The 21,511-nt window shown below is 39.6% G+C and overlaps 1 protein-coding gene and 1 long non-coding RNA gene across 3 annotated transcripts in view; one reads left to right on the plus strand and one right to left on the minus strand.

Moving 5' to 3' along the window:
• Window positions 1–21,511, plus strand: part of LOC102082737 (extracellular matrix protein FRAS1) — a 473,764-nt gene that overhangs the window by 84,274 nt on the left and 367,979 nt on the right. The gene's annotated exons all lie outside the window — the stretch shown is intronic.
• LOC112847748 (uncharacterized) lies at window positions 16,544–19,672 on the minus strand. Its single transcript, XR_003221508.1, has 3 exons — window positions 19,045–19,672; window positions 17,264–17,372; window positions 16,544–17,120 (listed from the first exon to the last, which is right to left on the minus strand). It is a non-coding gene; the product is annotated as an uncharacterized LOC112847748 (long non-coding RNA).

Raw genomic sequence — 21,511 nt, forward strand, 5'->3', positions numbered from 1 at the left:
CTTAAATGCAGCCAGAGGAAAGGTTACAGGTTCATAGAAAACAGGAGTTTACCACTTTAGGGTATTGTACGTGCTCATCCAATTTCATGGAAATCTGTTTTTACATTGAAAGATGTCTGTGTGAGCTGACGTTTTTTTTCCTGAGGTCAAAGTAAGCTCATGAAGAGCTCACTGAGTATCTACAATTATGTGGAGGATCCAGATGCTCTAATTAGAATATTTAAACCAGTTTCCAAAACTGCCAAATTCTAAAAATTAAAAGAAAATTTGTAATTTGTTACAAATGTTTTCAATAATTAGGAAAAAATTGCTTTTTTGGTCCCAGGAAACAACTTGATATTAAATTATTTAAAAAAAAAAATATAGACCAGTAAAATATTTTTTATTTTATATACCATACAGAGAATAAAAGGATAATGTCACCCATTGGTTTGTGAAGACGATTATGAAGCATGGTGATCATTCAGTTAGCATTAGCTAAGAAGCTAAAAATATCAAGCCAACCAACATGAGTAACATTAACAGCAAACATAATCTAATAATATATTTATTATTTTGAACAAATTAATAAAGAAAACACTGAAAATGCTTACCAGCTTAGTGGGGAAAGACATGCCACAAAGGGTCCTGGGTTGGATTTGAACCTAGATTATCGAATCATGTGGTCGCCTGCATATGCTGAACTAGTTTTTGTAAAAACAAACCCAGCTTCTAAAGTGGCAGTCACAAAGATTTGGCTGATAGTAATATTACCCGTCAACAAAACGAACTATTGTTTTAACAGTCAGGCAGTTGCTGGCCTGCTCCCATCACTCTGTAATGTGATTTTGTGTGAATGGCATCAGTGTGGAATAGTAGGACCCAGCGAAAGTAGCTGACTAAGCATTCAGAGGTCTCCAGTCTCCAAACCACTCTCAGCATTATTTCAGGCTGATCATCTGTCAAAAAGTGCAGAGTAAAGTCTGTAAATATGGATTTTAAGTGCTAAGCTTACTCACAAACACGTTGCATTTCCTGTGAACTCCTGTGAATAAAACTTGATGTAAAGTGCAGCTCCAAAGATGGAAATGTTTGCATTAGTAGTAACTTCATGCAGCCACATCTGTAATACTGCAAATGTCGCTGTGCTTTGGCTCAATTGCTCTGTATGGTTTTATTTATCAATAGTTAGCGATTTTTTATTTATTTAAAGGAAATAAAAGCAAGAGAGAGAGAGATGGCTACTTGAAGTGCTGACAGCGTTCAAAGTCCTCGCTGCTGCTTTCGTTCTGGTTCGTGAGAGATGCCTCGTGGAGCCGTACGGTGCTGGGGATTTAACTTAATTCGTATACTTCACGGTGAGCACTGAACCAGCCTGGTGAAGCTCCACACCATCTAATGTAAAGACTTCTCTGTCAGCTTTCTTTGTAGTTTTCCTTTAAGATTAACCCCGAAAAACTGGCACTGCAGAGGCCAAAGAGAGGTGAGGGAAATGGAGCGTGTCTGATCAAAGATGAGAGATTTCACGGTAGATTTGGGTAATATCTTAAACTGCATTTACATTTTTGGCAAGAAGGAAAGGAAAAAGCAGGCAGTGCTAATTGACAAAACAGAAAAGTAATATAGAGACAGTCTTCTGGAGCAAAAACACTTCCAAAAGGTTTTTTCTTTTTTGTAATTATGCAGTGTTTAAGATAAGGAACATGTCATGTTGTTAAGAGTCTTAGTCCAAACCTCCGAGCTAATTTGAACTAAATGTCCCGACTGAATGAACAGCCAGCAAATATGCACGTCTCCTCAGAGTCCTGCTGCAAGTGTGGAAAAACAGCAGTTCCACCCTAGACCTGTTATGCAAACTAACCGTTACTGGGTTCACTCTCCACTTCATGCTGCATATGCAAACATGATCCCTCTATGTATGCTTCACAGCTGCATGCATAATTATGCCTGGGTGGACACATACAGGGGTTTTGGGGAGCGTGTTTTTTGCGTGATTTGAATGTCTTTGAAAGCACTAACCAGTGCTCGATTTCTTTCTGTCTGCATGCATTTATGTGATGCACACGACAGAACATAAGTGAGTTGGGAGGGCCACAGATGAAGGAGCCATCCATGAGTAAAAGACGGAGGAAGAGTTGAGCTGCGCTGCTCATGAAAAGATGAATGCTGTGCAGCTTTTGGCATGTTTATCAGTAAGTCTCAGAGGGAAGAGGATGCTTGCTTGATTGATGGCTGCTCAGTTTCTAATTACTCTGACGTGGTCGGACTCCTGTTAATCCTGTGAAAACTCCAAATCTGACACTCTATACTGCCTGCTGCATTGCCACTGAGGAGGTGAAAGGACAAAAATAAGTTGATGCCTCCGGTTGCTTTACAAACAGAAAGACTCTTCCTGCTCCTTCCTCCTCTCCTAATGGATTTGAGAGGCTTTGTGCATTTCTGTGGGCGTGTAAATGGATGTGATCGGCAGTTGCCGCGTTTAACAGTGGCTAATGATGATGGATAAAGATGCTGATTACAGTCAGGACTGGCTACACGTCCTGAGTCTGTCCCTGTCTTCTTTCACCACAGCCTCTGAGGTTTTTTTTCCTCCCACCAGTGTGTCAAAGCAGCATGATAATTATCCTCCCCTCTCTGTCTCTCCCTGTCAGTTGAATGCTGCCTTTACTGTTAATTTGACACCATTTTGAGGTTAAGGAGTCGTGTGTGATGAGGAAATGAGTTCTGTCTGTTTGACTGGTCAAGATGTAATAACACAGTGGTTTTTCAGCTCCTTTTGATTAGGCCATACCATTTCGCAATCCCTTTAGTGACACACACTCACACCTGAAATAGCAGTTTCACTGTTACCTGTTTCATACAAATCTAATCTTATTGTATAGGCAAAAAAAGGCACATTGCAAGGGCTCAACTGCAGCCTGGGCACTTTCTACAAGGGGAAAGGGGGTGTTTGACATAATTTATGCTCACTAAAAGTTAATTTACTGGGTCTCTCCTCACTTCTTTATATTTTGCTAGGAAATCAGGTGCAGGGATTTATTCATACATGGCAACATACAAGACAAAAGCAGCTTGAAAGTCATTATTTGGCATGACCACCTTTATTCTTCAACACAGTCTGAACTCTCTGAGGCAGCTTTCTTTTAATTTCTTTAAGTAGTCTTTAGGAAAATTTCTCCAGGCTTCTTGAAGGACATTCAAAGCTCTTCTTTGCATGCTGGCTGTCTTTTGTTCTGTTCTCTGTAAAGATGATTCCACACGGCTTCAACAATGTTGAGGTCCAGGCTCTGGGGATGCCAGTCCATGACTGATAGTGCTCCATTGTGTGTTTTTCTATCCAGGTATGCTTTTACTGCACTGGCAGTGTTCTTTTGTTCTCAGTTGTCCTTGTCCTTTTTCTTTTGTTCTCTATTTGTTCACTTTCCTCAAATCAAAATAAGGACACACTACACAGCATGTTGGGTATGATATGCCAAGTTGTTTATCCAAAAATACCATTATGTGTCTGTGAAACTGTGTTATCTTTGGCATTTTTGTAGATTCAAGTAAAGAAATGGGAACCAATTAATCATTTTTGTGACAGGCTGCTTGTAATAAAGCGCCTATTGTTATGTGGAGACACACCATTGACTTTTTGTCCTTGTTAAGTGGCTAAACAAATAAACAAAAAAAACATTCCTTTATAAAATGGTCAGGTAAAGGTCGGGATTGAAAAAGAGCAAAAAAGCAGCCAATGTCCAATGGAAAAATCTGAAAGACCTTCAAAAAGTCTGGAAAATTATCGCTCAAGACCACTTTTGAAACATTACAACAAAGTCTGGCTGAAAGTACAAACAAATGAGGGGTGGCTCAAAGATTAGCACTAAGCATCAAGCTTTGTGAAAACACGTACTGGGGGGAAAGTTTGGACTGTATTAAATCTAATCACGATGCTTTTTCATATAGTGTCCTGCTAGCATCATAAAGAGTTAATAGGTGTTTTGCTAGCTTAAAAAAAGTTATTTCTGTGCTTTCAGTTGCAATCATTTTGTTTCCATTGATTTTTCTCAAAAGTTGCAATTTAGATATGTGGACAAGGGAAAAACTAAAGGCAACATCAAAATACAATGTCTTAGTAAGATGCTTGGTCTGCTGTGAAACTGGAAAAATTCCAAAAGGTATTTCATCATTTCTCATTTTAATGTCTGTCTGATAGGTTGGTTCAAAATCTCCTAGATTTTGATCTGAAGACTGCAAAAGCCATACCATATGATAGTTGAGTCTAATTGAATTGAATTGAATTGAATCTCTATTTTGAACATCTTAAGAAAGTACAACAACAGAGAAATAAAAAGAGACAAACAAACAAAAAAGCACAGTTTCCACACCATCTGTATCAATCTGCACTTGTGTGCTTCTTTGGGAATTCCCAAATAAGACTATTTTAGTTTACTTAGATTAAGCGATAGTTTATTCCTGTCAAACCATTTTTTAATTTTGCACATTTCTGATGTAATTGTATCCAGCAGCTCCTTTAGATTCTCCCCAGAACAAAAAATATTTGTGTCATCTGCAAATAATAATAATTTTAATATCAATACAAATATCATTTATATAAAAGTTCATATAATTGTAATACTCATTAAATTATTCAGTGACTCAGCATTCCCTATGGAAGGCAGCACTGGTGTCAGCCTGGAAAAGACATTCCGATTAGAACAGATGTTTTAATCCCAAAGGTGATAAAGGTGATCACTCAAGAAAAAAAAATGTATACTATAATGCAGTGAACTATTGTGGACAAGAAGACCCAATTAATGCCCTGGACAGCATAAACAGAGCCACCAAATCTCGTCACTCTGGGGTCAAGTGGAAGCCTAACCCAGCTGTCACAGAGCAAAATGTGGGGTACACCCTAAACAGGTCGTCAGTCTATCACAGAGTTAACACAGAGAGACAGACAACCACTCACGCCTACATCCAATTTAGAACTGCTAGAATTGCCAATTAACTTAACAAGTGTTTGGACTGTGGGAGGAAGCCGGAGTACCTGGAGAACCCACACAAGCACGGTTATACTCCACACTGACCAGTGGTTTAAACCCAGGGGCTTCTCATCCAACTATCCTAACTAATGCACCCTTGAATTAAAATTAAAATTTTGTTTGAGTATATGTTTTGTTTTAGAGTCATTCAGCTTCATGAGCATCACTTAATTTGATCCCCTGAGTTTTAAAACCAAAAGGCGGGAGTGTTTTTTTCATCTTCATTGTTATTTCTTCCACATTGGCTTCTCTTCATTAGCTCAATATTAAATCCAGAATCTCATTTAAAATTCTTCTGTTCACGAACAAAGTCTTCAATAATTATCTTAAAGACCGCATAGTACCGTATCACCCCAATACACCACGTCACTCTCAGACTTCTGGTTAACTTGTGGTTCCTAGGATATTTAAAAGTAGAATGGGAAGCAGAGCCTTCAGCTTCCAGGCCCTGGAAACAGCTTCCAGATTGGATTTGAGAGACGGATGTTTCTTTTTTCTTGTTTCAGTGTTTCTTCTTCATGCACCTTTTTACACTCAATATGTGTTTATACACCAGCCTGCATTTAATCATCAGTTATTATCACTCACTGACACTCTTCCATAGTGTGTCTGTTGTTCCCTCTTCCTCTCCTCACCTTCACCTGGTTGTGGCAGATGGCTGCCCCTCCCTGAGCCTGGTTCTGCTGGAGGTTTCTTCCTATTAAAAGGGAGTTTTTCCTTCCCACTGTCTCCAAGTGCTTGCTCATACAATGTTGTTTGACTGTTGTTTTCTCTGTACTGTTGTAGGGTCTTTACCTTACAATATTAGGCAGTTGTTATTTGGCGCTATATAAATAAAATTGAATTGAATTTAATGAATTATTCAGGGAACATGGGATAACATCCAAACCTGTATACTCCTGGTGTCTTCTGTCTTTTGCAAACAGACCTGTGAACACTGCACCTTGTCCCGCACGCCTCGCGTCTCCTTCATGTTACAGGCTTAATTTTTCTCACTCCTGTGATAACGAAGAAGACGTACAAGAGGAGAAATGGAGGCCTCAGGAGGGCTGTGCTCTTTGTGCATTTCACGATTAACATTCATAAGTGACACTAAGGATTTGAAGTAACTTAGTGTGATTAGATGGAATTAGTTCTAGATGGTTGACGGTACAAAGTGTTGGTAAATAAGGGATGTTTCAAAAGACTTTTCAAAGTGCATTACTTCAATAAGATGCTTTAATTAAGATGCACAGAGTGGACCTGCTCCTCGACGTGAAACTATAAGTGAGAAGCCCTTTGGAAAAGTGTCCTGATGTTTGTAAGATCAGACAAAATGAGGATGATAGGTCACTTTATATGCCGTGTGAACAGTCAATTAAGAACCCGGCTGCAGCGGATCACCTGATAAGTCCTGAAAAACCTTCACGCACAGTTCATGGTACATGCACTTGCTCACAAACTGAGTACACACACATTAGCGCACATGCATCCATTAAAAAAAGTTTGCATAATATCAGATGTACTCTCGCTCTTCAGGGTCAGTGCATCGTCTTTTCAGAACCTCTTCTGTCGAGGAGATTGAAGGGCAAACACTGCTGCCCTGAGAATTACCACCACAATGTGGTCGTGTGATTATTTCCAAGCCAGGTCTCGACTGGGGAGCTACTTTTGGAGTTAATGATCAGAAGGGAAGTGGTGGAAGATAAAGATAGAGGCAGAGCAACCCCTCGGAACCTATCAGCATTCATCTTGGGGACGATTTGCTCTCACATTTTCCCGGGTGAGAGCTCAGCAGAGGGAATATCCATCAATACAGAGCCTCCTGTATTTCCCAGGAGATTTGGAGGAAATTATGTCCATGAAATGGTTATTTTACCCAGATGGAAGGATTTTCTCTATCTTGCAATTTGCAATTAGCAGCAGATAAGGTGTGCTCCTTAAATAGAGGCACATTCCTATAATGAACTGGGAGTTGACATGCATGATAATGCATTCTGTGCACAGTCACACCCTTCTCACTCTGGGCCCTGCACACCTGGAATCCCCTTATTCTGTCAATCTGTTCAGCAATTAGAGTGAGACCTCCCTGCCACCTTGGCAGGAGTGATGGGAAGTGGCTTTTCCAGTGAGGATTTTTGGGGAAAACGTGTACGTGTGTGTTAAGCTGCTTATGCGTGGTTGCATGTGCAGAAGTATGGTCACATACAGGGTTGAAGATTCTATTTTATTCCCATAGAAGTTAAAGTAGAAATCAAGCACCTTGATTCTCTAATTAAACCTTTCTCATGCTCGGTGTTACTTCTAGTTTTTAAAATCACACTCTTACCAGGTTAGCTTACTGAGTAAGTATCCACCACATCCATCTCCCTGCTTCTCTTCAGTTTTCTCATGCTCCTTATCACTATATCACCAAGCTACTGAGCCTCAAAGCCATGCTAAAAACAGGCCGCACACACTCCCATCCTCCTTCTCTTTTGTCACCGTTTCTGAATCATTTCATCTCCAGCTCATTCTGCTTCACAGTCACATGTGTGCTTTGTTCACATCTGTCAGGCTCTTGTGCGCTGATTGTTCAGCGATGACGTACAGGTGGTTGTTATTGTGAGGCTGCTTTGACCGCTCTGCAGCTGTGTGCCTTTCCTGCAGTTTATGTTGTGTTTTAATCAGGAATAAACTAAGAGAACAACATCAGGGTGAGTTATCTACCTCAATTCAGTTCAGTTTTATAGTGACGCAACAGTCACTCGCTGTTTTGTGTTAAGACACTACAATATCAGAAGGTGGCAACAGTGGTGAGGAAAAAACTCTCTTCTTACTGAGGTTCCTCACGTGACATCGTGTGCATAGTGCTTGAAACTTGTCTGCTATAGTGGACATGATATAACCACCACTTATGGAGAATTCCCACCTGATTCCTTGAGGTCGTTGGTTTTCACTGGGTGAAGTCGGTTGCAAAGAAGGTGCAGGGGGTTATTGATCAGTCTATAGGTCTGTGTCACTGGGGTTTACCAATCACTGCCATCAACCTCCAGTAACTACTTACAACTGGTAAGATAATACTCTCCTCATGGCAGGTGGTTGCCAGATGGTCACAGACTAGTCTCTAGTTGTCTTAATCACTTGATCCTACGTTGTCACGATGATTGTCACATGTCCAAACAAGTTAATGTCACATTTTTAATAGTCATGTGACTGAAAAAACCCCAATAAGAAGAAACCTCCACCAGAACTAGGTTCAATGACTGGGAGCCATTTCCCACAACAAGTGGAGCAGTGGAAAGAGGATAAAAACCATAACGGAGAGAAAAGGACAAAACAAACCACGAGTGGGAGTAGACAAAAGTTAACAGCATGCAGCAGTGGCATTAGTGAAAAGAGGGTACTAGAGAAGTGCTCAGTGCATCATGGGAAATGCCCCAGCAGCCTGAGTCTGCAGCAGATTAACTAAAGGACGGTAAAGAGCCGTCTGATCCAGCCCTAGCTATAGGCTTTATCAAAAAGGAAAGTTTTAAGTGTAGTCATAAAACTGGAGAGAAGCTATTCAGCACTGAAAACTGGAATTAAGCATTTAGCTGGCAAAGGAAATAAAATCAACAAGTGACGTTTTAAGTGCAAATTAAATAATAAAAAGAACACGCTGTTATAGGGTAAATTCTGCAGGCCAATTCAGCTGTTTTCAGTCTTTATTCCAAGAATTTAGCTTCTTTTTTTATTCACAGCCTAATTTTTAACAAGGTTAAGCAAAATTGTGATACAAGCAGGTCAGTGATGCTCAAAAGATAATTTAGAAGGGCTTCTTGGTAATTTAAAAAAAAAAAAAAAACTAAATGTGATGCACATGAGTGTATGGACTCAAATCTGCTGTCAGAAATTAGTTGTACAGCAACTCTATTTTACTAAGAGAGCTGAATCTTCTCATCAAGCAGATTCTTCCTCAAAGTGCACAGCTGACTTTTACTTGTTCATCTCCATAAAGTCAGCTTCCTCTCCTTCCTGTTGCCCGAGGCCTCGTCTGTTCCTCATACCAACTCTCCCTTTCTCCCCCACCACTGTTCCCTTCTTTCATTCTGCTGTACCACTCTAACCGACTCACGCTCGCCCAGCTGCAGGCCCCTGCTGCCTGTTAGTCCTGTGAAACTTATTAATTAAATCTGCAGATTGAAAGACCCCCGTGGGAACAATGTTTAATCGATGCGCACAAATAGATGACTTTCATTCCACACAATTGCTCCCGTAACACTTGCCTGATCCTTGGCCCAACTGAGAGAACTCTGTGTGTGTTTGTACAATTACAAAAAGATCATGTGAACAGCATAAGAGCAATCACAGTCAACAAACAGATTTTGTAACAATCCTTTACAAGACATCGCAAGTAAAGTGTGTTTTTCTGCTACCTTTTTGCCTCTCTTATGATATCTCTGTGTTTCGAATGTTCTCTTTTTTCCCCATCTTCCTTTCATCCTGGCTCTCCTTTCCTGCCCTTATCTAAATCGGGAGATTTAAAGATTATCTAATAAGTAGCAGAGGTTTACTCTAACAGCTGTCATCTCTCTCCCTATGGCAGAATGATGTCACTGGCGAGTCACAAGACTCCAAATATGCAAATTGCACTAAACCTGTGCCTAACCATGTACAAAGGAAGTCAAATATTCATGCATTAAACTTGGCATGAACACATGTTCATTCACATGCTAAGTGGACTCAGTGGTAAGACAGAGGGGTGCAAGGCCCGTCTACAGCTGCAGGCAGTATCCCGTTTCGCCCAGCTGTTCTTTTGCCCCTTCGGCTAATTCTGTGTCTGACCTCCACATCTCCAGCAACAGCAACCCAGCCCAGCTGCCTCAAACATCAGCAACAACACAAAAAATGTAAAGTCACAGGGGAAAACACTGGCATGACTCACCACAGCTGTAGCAATTTCTCTTAAAATAGCCAACCAACGAGCTTCACTCTTTAGTGTGCCGCTTCATAAAAACACGTTTTACACGGGTCATCGTTTTATCCTTAGATTTTAGTCGAGTTGAAGGCAGCCGTCAGTGATAGCAGGTGACAAGTGATAGTCAGTGTCACCTGCTGACAAAAACAGCAGGAACGTGGCCCAATTTGCCGTTTTCAGGCAGCGACGTTTGGCGTGACATGAGGAGGTCATATGCAGGATACCCTTGAGGAAGACTTCAGATGAGATTCTTTAAAAACAAAGCTTTACTTGTCCCCATAAAGATTTTTCTGGCCAAAGTTTTCCGCTTTGATGCCTGGTCATGAGCAGAGCCGAGCACAAAGAGCTCATTTGGTCATTTCTATATTTATTTCCTTTTAACAAGCCACAGCAAATTAGTCCAACAGCTATGTCTGTTATTTCTTACTCCCACTCAATCTGACCTCATTTTTGTGATTTATCTTTCAGTTTTGACTGGTTTCCCTTTTTCGCTAAACTTTTTCTTTTATTTCTAACATTTTGTTTTTTGTGATAAGCTGAAAATTGTTATTTGCAGCTTATTGGCATTTTGTAAACTACAAATTACAAACTGAAGTGTGGGCAGGGAATAAAGTGAACAGGAAATCGTGCAGTAAATTTAATGGAAGTCTTAACTGTTGGCAAAATAAAAACCACAAATTTCACAAAGGGGAAATATCACGAGGATTATCTACTTCATAGATTTCCTCTGGGTATCATAAACATCCAAGCTAAATTTAAAGCAATCCATCCAACAGTTTTTAAGACATTCACGACTGGGTCAGCGTATTAAAGGCATTGCCATTAGTGTGGCTTTGAGTAGGTATAGCTCTTCAATTTCTTCTTAACCAGTTAGCCAACCACACAAAAAAAGAGAGTACATTAAACCTTGAAGGAGATAAGCTACAGCAGAAGACCACACTGGGTGTCGCTTCTATCAGCTAAGACCAGGAAACTGAGGCTACACTTCATAAGACATAAGATTAGTAAAACTTTTCTGGTCTGAAGAATCTCAGTTTCTGCTGGAACATTCAGATGGTTGAGTGAAAATGTGATATAAAGAGCATGAAAGTATGGATCCATTCTGCCTCGTATTAACTGTTCATCCCAGTGGTGGCAATGTAATGGTGTAGGGGATACGACAGCCTACCTGAGTATTGTTGCTGACCACATCCAAACTTCTATGACCACAGTATATCCATCTTCAGATGGCTGCTTCTAGCAGGAAAACACCCCATCTCACAAAGATCAAATCATCTCAAACTGTTTGTTTGTTTGAGTGTTTGTTTGATTTTCTTGAACATGACTCAAATGGGGTCCACAGTCACCGGACCTCAATCCAAAAGAGCAGCTCTTTGTGGTGAAACACGAGATTCACATCAGACAAAGGAAGAGATGCTTCTCCTACAGCTTTTAAAGGTTTTTATAGGAACTGACCCACTGATGTGGAAAGGATAATAGAAAGTTGTATGGGGTCATTTATCATCCCAGAAATATATGTATGGTTTTAAATTTAATAGACTTTAATTTATTGCAGTTTTACACTTTTAAGAACTACACTAATGTTTTAGAGTGAACTTTGACTAACAGACCTGGAAGAATGATTGCTGCAGAAGCCTCAGGCAGATACTTAAAGCCCAAAGTGATGATGAAAATGGCTCAAACTGCAGATATGAACTGGTATATCTACTTTTGCATAAAATTATTAAAAACCAGGTCTGATAAATGCAAACATTAAAAATGTTCCTGCATAACATATACTGATGTTATACATGTCCCCCCTTGGTCACTTTAGTCTCTAAAATAGATAGGTCGTTTGGGGGTTAATTAGTAATTGTCCTGTTTGTTAAACTGCATTGAAATGTGGCATTGCAGATGCACACTGGAATAAAAATAAAAATTAAATAAACAGTGTTATTCTGAAAAAACACCTGTGTTATGACAGCAACACTGTCTAAACCCATCAGGGATCTATCGGCTAAATAATAATATAACCTTTCAAAAACCCAGATTCTTTTTTCAGTGACCTCAAAAGCCCAGAGAGTAAATTTAACAAAGCTACAGCAACATCACAAAAACCACCTCAGTGGTGTAATGATTCGTGAAGCAGGTGGGGTACTGCTGATTGGACACGGGCACCCTGCAGCCCCATCTTATGCATTTCAAATGACTTTGGCTGCATAGATGTGCAAATTTTTTTTAAAAGTCACTGTCCCAGTGTAGACTGGTGCACGCTTATCTGCTCTACTGATCGCAACGCTGGGCTCATTTCTCTGCTAAGTGTTTAGTGGGGGATGAGTAGCTGAGGCATGCTTTAGATTTGTGGTGTAGAGATGTGGAGATGTGGACTACAGCCAAGATTTGTGTGGACGCGTTGCCGTCTGACAGGCTTTTCATCAACAACATCGCAACAGTGGACTAATGCCAGAGTTTGGAGTGTACGGACTCCATCATTCACAGACTCACACACTCCCTTCATCCTGGAGCAATGAGGCGAAGCATTCTGCTCACAGATCATGTGCGCCCAAGACAAGTTTAGGACTGGGGTGAAGGAGACGACATCTGACAGAGGTTCTATTGGCTGAACACATCTTATCCACGACTGAGCCACCAGGACATCTATCTCTTGATTCAATCAAGACACAAGGAAATTGCCTTCAAATTCAATGCATGTCAGTGTATCTGTCACTGAAGCAGCATCAATCACACGGCTCATTTGTGAGCCAAAAAATCCAGAACTTCCTGAAAAATGTCTTCAAGACACTTCACACAAAAGGTTTGCTTTTAGAAGGGTTATTCAATAGACAGATTTATCTTTATGGGGAGAAGGTTGATTTTCGAATTTAGACGTTTTCCTGAAATCTCAGCTGGAGCTGTAGATGTACTAGTATTTTTTATATCATCACCAGACAGAATAAAACAAATGGATTAGAAAAATGAAATCAGTGCAAAGTAGCTAAAAACCTGCATTCTATCTGAAAGCCACCAGATGGCGATAGCTGTGGTTGCAAAACAACTTCCAGTCCTATAGAAGAGTTTGTCTGATATCTCCGTAAATATGTTGTTCTTGCATTATTATAAAAAAAATTCTTTATTAATTTATACAATATAATAAATATATTATCAAGCTAGGTTAGATGTTAGCCAAATTTATGTCACGCATGTTAGTTTGTTAGCGATCATTTTTAGCCATTAGCCAATGAAATTCTATGAGAAAACAGGTTTGTTCCTGATGTCCATAAACACTTTCCTGCTGAGTTTAAGAGTTCACTCATTCTGGGTCATACTGAATAAAAGATTAACTCCGATAGTAAATCATAATCACACTAATGATTGACAGTGCAGTTGATTCCTCTTGTGCATTTCCAGATACTTCACTGAATTTTTCTGGGAGAAAATAACAATCATCAAATTCCTGGAGAGAGAGATTGCTGAAATGGAATAGACATGAAGGAATGAATAAAGAAGTGGAAAAACTTGAGGGACCCCAATAACCCCAATAAATAAATAAACAAATAAATAAATGAATAAAACTGACAACAACAGAAACTTTGAGCCTAGGATGAAAAAAAAAGTCCCAGCTTTTTATTTATTTTCTTACCGCATATAAAACATAGTCAGTGGCGGATCTACCTGGTGGCATGGGGTGGCCTAAAATAATCTCTTGCCACCCCTGCTGCCACCCTAGTTTTGCATATGGCAATGTTGTTTATTAAAATAAGCTAGCATTAAAACTTTGAGCCTAGCTACAATTAACAATGAGTATAAATTCTAAAAATGAATATATTACATAGTGTTGGCTTTGATTTTGCCACCCGATTTGATTTCCGTGCCAATTTCTCTAGATCCGCTTCTGAACATAGTATTGAGCATCCAAACAGGTACAAGGAGAATATACAAACTCCGTGTATTCCTGCTCCAGAAAATGGTTTGTTTCTTTAAATAAAACATAAAAGCTAAGTTGGACAGAGGCTTCTCCCCACTTTTACCCAGCCCTACTGTAACAAGAAAAGACTGGATTTTATTTGCTGCTGAGCTCAATCTGATTCTTAAAACTATTTATCCTGAGGCATCAATGTGAGCAGGAGTTGGTGTATTTATTTCACAAAGCAAACCCTCAAGAGAAATCTTTCTCACCACATTGAGCCTCTGATAGTGTTAGCTCGCTGCTAGCAGCTGTCGCTAGCTAGTATATTGAATCAGACAGTGTGTGCGTTTACTGTAGTCATATACGAACGCCTGAAGTCTCTTTAGGTTTAGATTAGGGTGAAAACAGCTATTTCTCTCATCTGCAGGCACTGCTAGACATCTCTGCATCTATAGCACACAGTAAAAGTTTTATATGATGGCTGCAGTATGCTAATAAAATGACACAGGTTCTCTGCAGTGCAGTCATTTTAGAGCATAAAGCACAAATGAGAGTCATCTTGACGTCTTTTAAAGGATATTGTTAGAGTGGACCAGTGACGCTGGTGGTGTGTGCAGCATGAAGCAATGAAGCAGCTGAGCATCCACATAATCACAAACAGGCTCTTTAGGAATATTTCGGGGGAGGGGGGGGGGTTAAAAAATTTGTTTATAGAAAACAAAAATTAAAAAATAAAGTCTTGCTAAATGGTGTGTTTTTTATGATTTCTAAATTATGCCCTGAGAGGATTTCTAAAGGTACATTTGCAGTGAGTCTCCTTCGTATTGAGCAACAGATCGGCTGTGACTTAAAGTTCAATGAGCAAGTTTTCTTTTGAAGTTCCTTCCAGTTCTGATGATGTTGTAATACTGTTCTAACGGCTATCGACACTCAAAAAGGCAAGAAGAGAGAAGAGCTTGTGTTAAAGACCAGGAAGGATCTGATTTCTCTCCACAGTCTTCATTCTCCCACTAAAATATTCACTTTCTGTACTGGTCCTCTGCTTCCTCAAAGACTGCTGTCATTTTCATTTCTCTGTCACCCCCTCGTTCCCACATGCCCTTATTTCTTTTTAGACCCCAACTAAACCTGCTAAAATAAAGAAACTAAAAGTTTGGTGTCTTTTTCAGCTCACTTTAGCTTAAAGTTGGCACCTTCAGAAAAATAATGGGCAATGCTTGTGATTCACACCCCTCTAAGAACACAGCTGATGATGATTTCAGGCTGATTCCCGTGTTTGGTCTCCTAGTGTCGCCAAACATGTGACAACGGCTGTGAATGATAAAATTATGTGGACATGTGTGTACAGTTCTGTGTTAACATATAGTGCAGAGTGTTCTGTATTAACTAGACTGAATCTGGTGGTTATTTGTAAGGCTAAAGCTTGTTTATAGGTTATGTGCCAAGTTTTAATTCTTGGAGATCCTTTTTTTTCATCCAACCTCATGAAAAGAGAATATTACATTTGTAAATGAGACTATAATAAGGTTTGAGTTTATAAATAAGAGAAAACTATAAACCATGCAGAATGTGAAACATAGGTTGATTTTAGTGAGCAAACAAACTCTTTGCTATCCACCCAAAACACAAAGTGTGAAAACGTAAAGTACAAACCAATGAGGGATTTTTTTTATCTATACAGTTTTGCAGACATGTGACATTAACTTGTGGAAGTGACAGGCTTGTCTACAAACAGTGTCCAGCTACTCTCAGAGCTGTAGAGAAACTGTGAAAACTCCAACACAAAGTTGAGTAGTCTTTGCCTTCAGAGTAAAAGGTGTGACTTTTGAAAATTGTTGGCTGCAGGTCTGAAGCCCAACTTTCACTTTGAAGGTGAATTTTCTCTATTTCTAGTTCAACCAGTTTCTTGTACAACCACTCGGCCAGTAGTTAGCTAGTATTTAAAGCCCAACACGAAAAACGTTTGGTTACTAGCCTAACCCCAGTTCTGTGAAAGCCAAGTCAAGTGTCTCATTATGGGAAGTGCCCTCTGGAGGCAACCCGCTAGCAACCAAAGTAATCAGATCAAGTTTTGCTGCAGCACCTTCTTTGCAACCAGTTTCGCCCAGTGAGAGCCAACAACCTCCAGGATCCACTGCCAACCAGTTGATAAATACACATTTTTCCATAAAAAAACGATAAAAAACCCAAAAACCATAAATTTCACACCCGAGCCTCAACTCTCGCGGACCAGTACTGGTCTGTGGCCCGGGGGTTGGGGACCGCTGACCTAGAAGAACTGCAGGTCTTGGCTAAATCCTATTGTCAGCTACAAAAACTTGGAAACCACAAAACACATTCCCTGAAAACAAAACCTAAACACAACATAATTGCAAGAACCACCATAACACATAAACTTTAACCCATCCAGTGAGTTCAGTGCAGAACTCTGCATACCCACTAAAATCATATTAATTATGAAGCAGGCAGAAAGAACAGGAAAGAGTATTAAAAAAAGAAAAATACTTGTACTATAGATAAAGCTAAATTCATTATTCAGTTTATGTAAGGCCATTGTTTGCATCTATGGTATTAGCCCTGAGATGTAGGCACTAAAAGCAAAGTGAGGATCCTTTTAAAGATAAACCAATGAATAGTTTTATTTAGCAGTTAACTTTGTATGAAGTACAACAAAGGCAACAGAAACACAAAACCTGTCAAATCAATATGTAGTGTGAGCTCTTGTAGCCCCCTCACTTGCATAGTTTTTCAAGGTGGTTGGCAGGTAGCATCGTTCTTCGGTTGATTTAGGCTGTCTCAGTGTTTTCTGTTTCTTCACGTAATCCCACATCGACTCTATCATGTAGAGATCAGTGTTTTACGGGTGTCATACCAGATGTTCCAGGACTCTTTGTTGTTTTTGCCATTTGAAGAGTTTTAAAAAATTAATAAATAAAATAAATATCGCTGCATGTTTAGAGTTGTTGCTGCAGAGCTGCAGGGGTGTCTGACAGGTATTTGATGTTGGATAGAAATCTAAAACACTCAAAGTGCTTACATTTTATTTTTGCACAGTAGTGAATCGGTTGCTTGCTGTTGAGAGCCGTGTAATAGCTGCGTACGACGGCAGGGTGATCACATAAATGTGCTCTTTTTACATAACACATGAGAAACATTTGGAATTAAATGTAACTTGGTTTGAAGATGCATTTTAAAATTAATCCTCCATCATCCCTCATTATGTAAGAGGGTTGCAAATTAATGCATATGTAGAAATACTGTGTCTCCTTGGAGAAGAACACTTGAGGTACACCACTTCAGGCAAGCTCCTGCTCTATGAAAAGGGAAGAGTGGCAGTAAGTGACAGGTAACTTGGAGTATTAATGTTTTAGCGTCATTAACCCTTATTTCCTCAATACATCACTTCTTCCTTCCAGTGCTGTAAATAGAAATTATGCACAATGAGACTTTCCTTACCTCATTTTCCCATACAAACAAATTACACTCATCAGTAAAGGTCAAATCCTTCATGGCCTTATCTTCCCATCCCCTCCAAGTAAACCTTTCCTTTGGCTCCTGTGACCTGCTTTAATGAAACACAAAAACATAGAGAATCATCACCCGGCCTCCTGAAGCACTCTGTGCGATTTGGTTAAATAAACACTCACAGCAGAAACTGTGCATGCAGAAGGTCTGAGCTGCGATCAAACAGATCCCCGGATAGTAACAACTGCCACATCAATAATGCAGACATGTCATTACTCTCAACAAATTTAAAGCTGCCAAGAAATAAAAAATGCCTTTTACCCTCCTGTCCTAGGTGTATTGTTTTTCGCCTTTGATTCATATGCGCGTCATAAAAAATCATATTTTAATATCGCCGGAAAAATTCCACCCATTTTTCTTATTGTGAATTTCTTTTTTGCTGACTCAGAGAAAATAGTTTTGGGATTTAAAAAAACAAAACACTTTTCCATAGAAATACGACTTTGTGCCGACCCAGCAAACCTCTCCAGTGAATAACGTGACGACTGTATATTCCACAGCGCCTGTGGATGTGTGTGAGCACAGGCAAACTAAAGGATTGACGACCAAATTAAACGCGCATGTTGGGGGCAAAAACATTTAACTTGCCCATTAGTTTATCTTTCTAAAATAGAGATTAACTGTCATTCTTTATGATATATTAAATAAACTCAGTATTTTCTGCTAGATTCAGGTGGAACTTGTGTATTCTGTCTCTGGCTGCATGTCCGCCCCCCCGCCAGGACAGTCCAGTAACATGCTGCATGTTCAGTTAATTGGCAATATAAACTGGCTATAAGGAATAATTTTCTGGAACTCTGTGTTTGTGCTGTGATCAACTGCTAACTTGCTTAGAGTGTAACATGTTTCTCACCCAGTGTAAGCTGGGATAGGCTCCAGGCTCCAGTCGAAACACTGGCTACTGTGAGTGTTGAATGACAGCGATCCTCTTGACTCGAACATCCATACAAACAATATTTCATGCGGTTGAAACCCATTAAACACACAGGGTTTAAATAATCGATTTTCCTATTCAAATCGATTTTAGCTTGATCTGCTGCAGAATATTTTTAAGGGGGCTATAAAAAGCCAGGTCAGGAAAATCTCCTTCACGTTTTTCTGTGTTTTATCCTCAGTTACGTTGACACAAAGGCATCTGCTGTGATGCTTACTCCTCTGATGAAGTCTCACAAGTGTCAGTACTGATAAATGATCAGAATTATCATATTTCTAACTGTCTGAGTCAAAACTGAATCGAATTGAATCGGAACCTTGTGAATCAGAATCGAACTGATTATAGAAATCAGTGACGATACCCAGCCCTAATCTGGAGTTTACAACAATAGAAATACACTTATGTGTGTCTTGGTAGTAGGAATGGTGCCAAAACAATTCCTGTGGACAAGAAAATACAGAAGATTTATACAGTGTAAAAATCCTAATAATGAAGCGTGACATGCAGTCAGGCCTGCAAAGTATTGCAATATCAGCCAAACAGTACAATGCTGCATGTGTGGTAACAAGCTGGACATAAACCATTTTCAGATACAAGCAGACAGAAAACAGATTCCACACTTTTACAAAACGAGAATTGGTCTTTCTTTCGTATCACATCCCATTAAATTTACACAAGGCATCAGGACAGACAGTCATGAGGTGACGATAAGTCTGGAGCAATAATGTGTTATGACCTTCTTTCAATGTTTCAGCCTAACACTTTAACCTACACTTACACATTATGATGTGTAGAGTCGTAGCCCTGATAAAATATTCACTCGGGGCATTTGACAGCAGGAGAAGGTCCTGGTTAATTTAGAACATGCTGGCTGATGACTTGTGTGTAAACTAATCCTGAAATGCCTCAGGGAGCAGGTAAAGAATTTAGCTGCCTGTTTGATGAGCAATCCCTTATAGCAATACAGGGGTGAGGAGCAGGGCTGCTCCTTGCTCCTGGTCAAGGGTTACCATGGGGACGGAGAAGAGGGTTAAAAGCAGCGATGAAGGCGTGTCTGTCTCGGTTCACGGTCTCCTGATTGTGGGGGAAATGAGGGAAATGAAGGAAAACCGAGAAGATAAGCTGCCACTGTGGTGATACTGTCTCTGTGTGCGTTTCAACAATAAGCCTGGTCACTTTTTCTTATTCTTAAAAAAAACATAAAAAAACAATATTGAATTTATCATAATAATAAATGTTTGTTTGTTAAATCTCATATTTAGCTCATAAAGCTCCATTGCTATGTGCTGTCATGTTTCTTAATTGCAAACTCTTTTTTTTTAAACAACTCTTGTAAGGCACACTGCCCTCCTAACTTGTTTCACACATCACATACTAATGACTCTGGGGTCATAGACTGTAGATAAAAGATGGAAGACACTGTGACATCACCTGTTTGTTAATGAAAACCCTCTGTGAGGCCTAAAGCCACAACACTACAGGCTTACAGTCTAATGACAATGGCAATCACATGTAGCTAGCTATGGAGCAACACTAACAGTGATTATAATTTACAAAATGAACTTCACTTTGTTTTCAAAACTAGAGGCTGAGCCCATAAACTCAGCAACAAAGTGTTTACTGCGATCATCCTGGATGTATAGACCTCTATCCAGTGTTGTTTTGTTTTTATTTGGGGGGCTGGCTATTAAAGGAACATAGTTTTGATGTACTTCTGCTTTGCCTTCACTTTTCAGACCGAGAGGCCTGTGTTTTATACATCTATATCATTTCAAATCATAGATGGTATGAAACAGTTGGACATAGTGAAAGTGGCATCAACAACATTTGTTGTTTACTTGTTTACTTCCAGTCTGAAGCCTTCATTTTAGCTTAATGGCCGAAAGTGAACATATTTCACCCAAGGCTAGCTAAACTTGGTTGGCAAATTGCATCCATAGACTATATGGGTGCAGTTGTTATTCAAAGAATGCCATATATTATACATTACTTTTTTTAAAGCGTTATTTAAATATTCTCTGGTGAAAGTAATTTGTTACTCTACTGGCATAATTACTAGTTAATAATACAAAAATAAGGCAAAACAGGGGCAGCCACCTGCTGCAACCGGTTGGAGGTGAGGAGAGGAAGACCGAACAACAGTCTACAGTCTCAATCCCTGTTCTAATCAGAAACACAAATATGATCTATTTTTTAGTGTTTAAGTTTGATTACAAAGCTGAAAACACAAAGCAAAATTGAAAATCATCTTAAAGAGACGATTTCTCCTGTTATTGGCAGAAACATGACTCCATAAGACCAGGCTCTGGCTGCTGGGCTGGGGTCAGCATATACTTATCTTTGTCTTTTTGCTAGCTTTGTACTAGCATGCTGTCTGTGCAGATGTTTGCATAAACCCCATTCTTCTCATCCCTGCGCACGTGCAGTAAGAAAAAGGGCATGTTTGCCGTTTTAGTTCCATCCTGCCATCATACAGACAAATGAAGAACTTGCATATCAGAAGTAACATCATAACTGTAACTGTAATGTGATTACTGAATTTGTACCGCGTTGCACTTAGCTAACAACACAATGGTTAGCTGTATGATTTGTCTGATATTTGCATTTGAAATGCTCCAAAAGGCACCAACACCACAAACATGACTGAGAGGTCTAGGGCCAAGGTCAGTGACTCCAATTATCTGAGGTCACAGCTAGCCATGTGTCTCAGGACCTAGCTGTCAGCTGGAGACCACAAAAATGGTCAACACTAAGGCTGAAAACAAAATAAATGTTTACAGAGCTCACTCGTTTATTAGCCATGAAGGATATAAGTAGCTACAGAGATTAAAACAATGTTATTGTGCAAGGATCTAAACAGCAGAGCTAAGTTTTTTAACATGGAAATCATGGGCACCGACTCACTTTTCAAGCCAGCCTCTAGAGGCCATTCAAGCAGCAGTTTTCGACTCTTCTGCACTGGTCTAATTTTTCAGCCCAAGAAGCTGTTGCTTGATGACTATCTGTTGACTTTGGACAATAAGCATTAATCAATAATTAATTAGGAAGAATGTGCTGGACATGGATTCATTTAACCTTATTTCCAAAAATGCTCAGAAGAGAAAACAGAGTCTAACACTGCTACAGCAAAGTTGTGCTATTAGCCTGTGGAGCTAGGCTTTGTTTTCTGTAATGACAATTCATACCACCCACTGCAACAGTGTGGTTTAGTAACATGTTTAAACAGAGAGATTACTGGAGCTCTT

Source organism: Oreochromis niloticus, linkage group LG9, assembly GCF_001858045.2.
Source record: "Oreochromis niloticus isolate F11D_XX linkage group LG9, O_niloticus_UMD_NMBU, whole genome shotgun sequence".
In the NCBI taxonomy this organism is placed as follows: Eukaryota; Metazoa; Chordata; class Actinopteri; order Cichliformes; family Cichlidae; genus Oreochromis; species Oreochromis niloticus.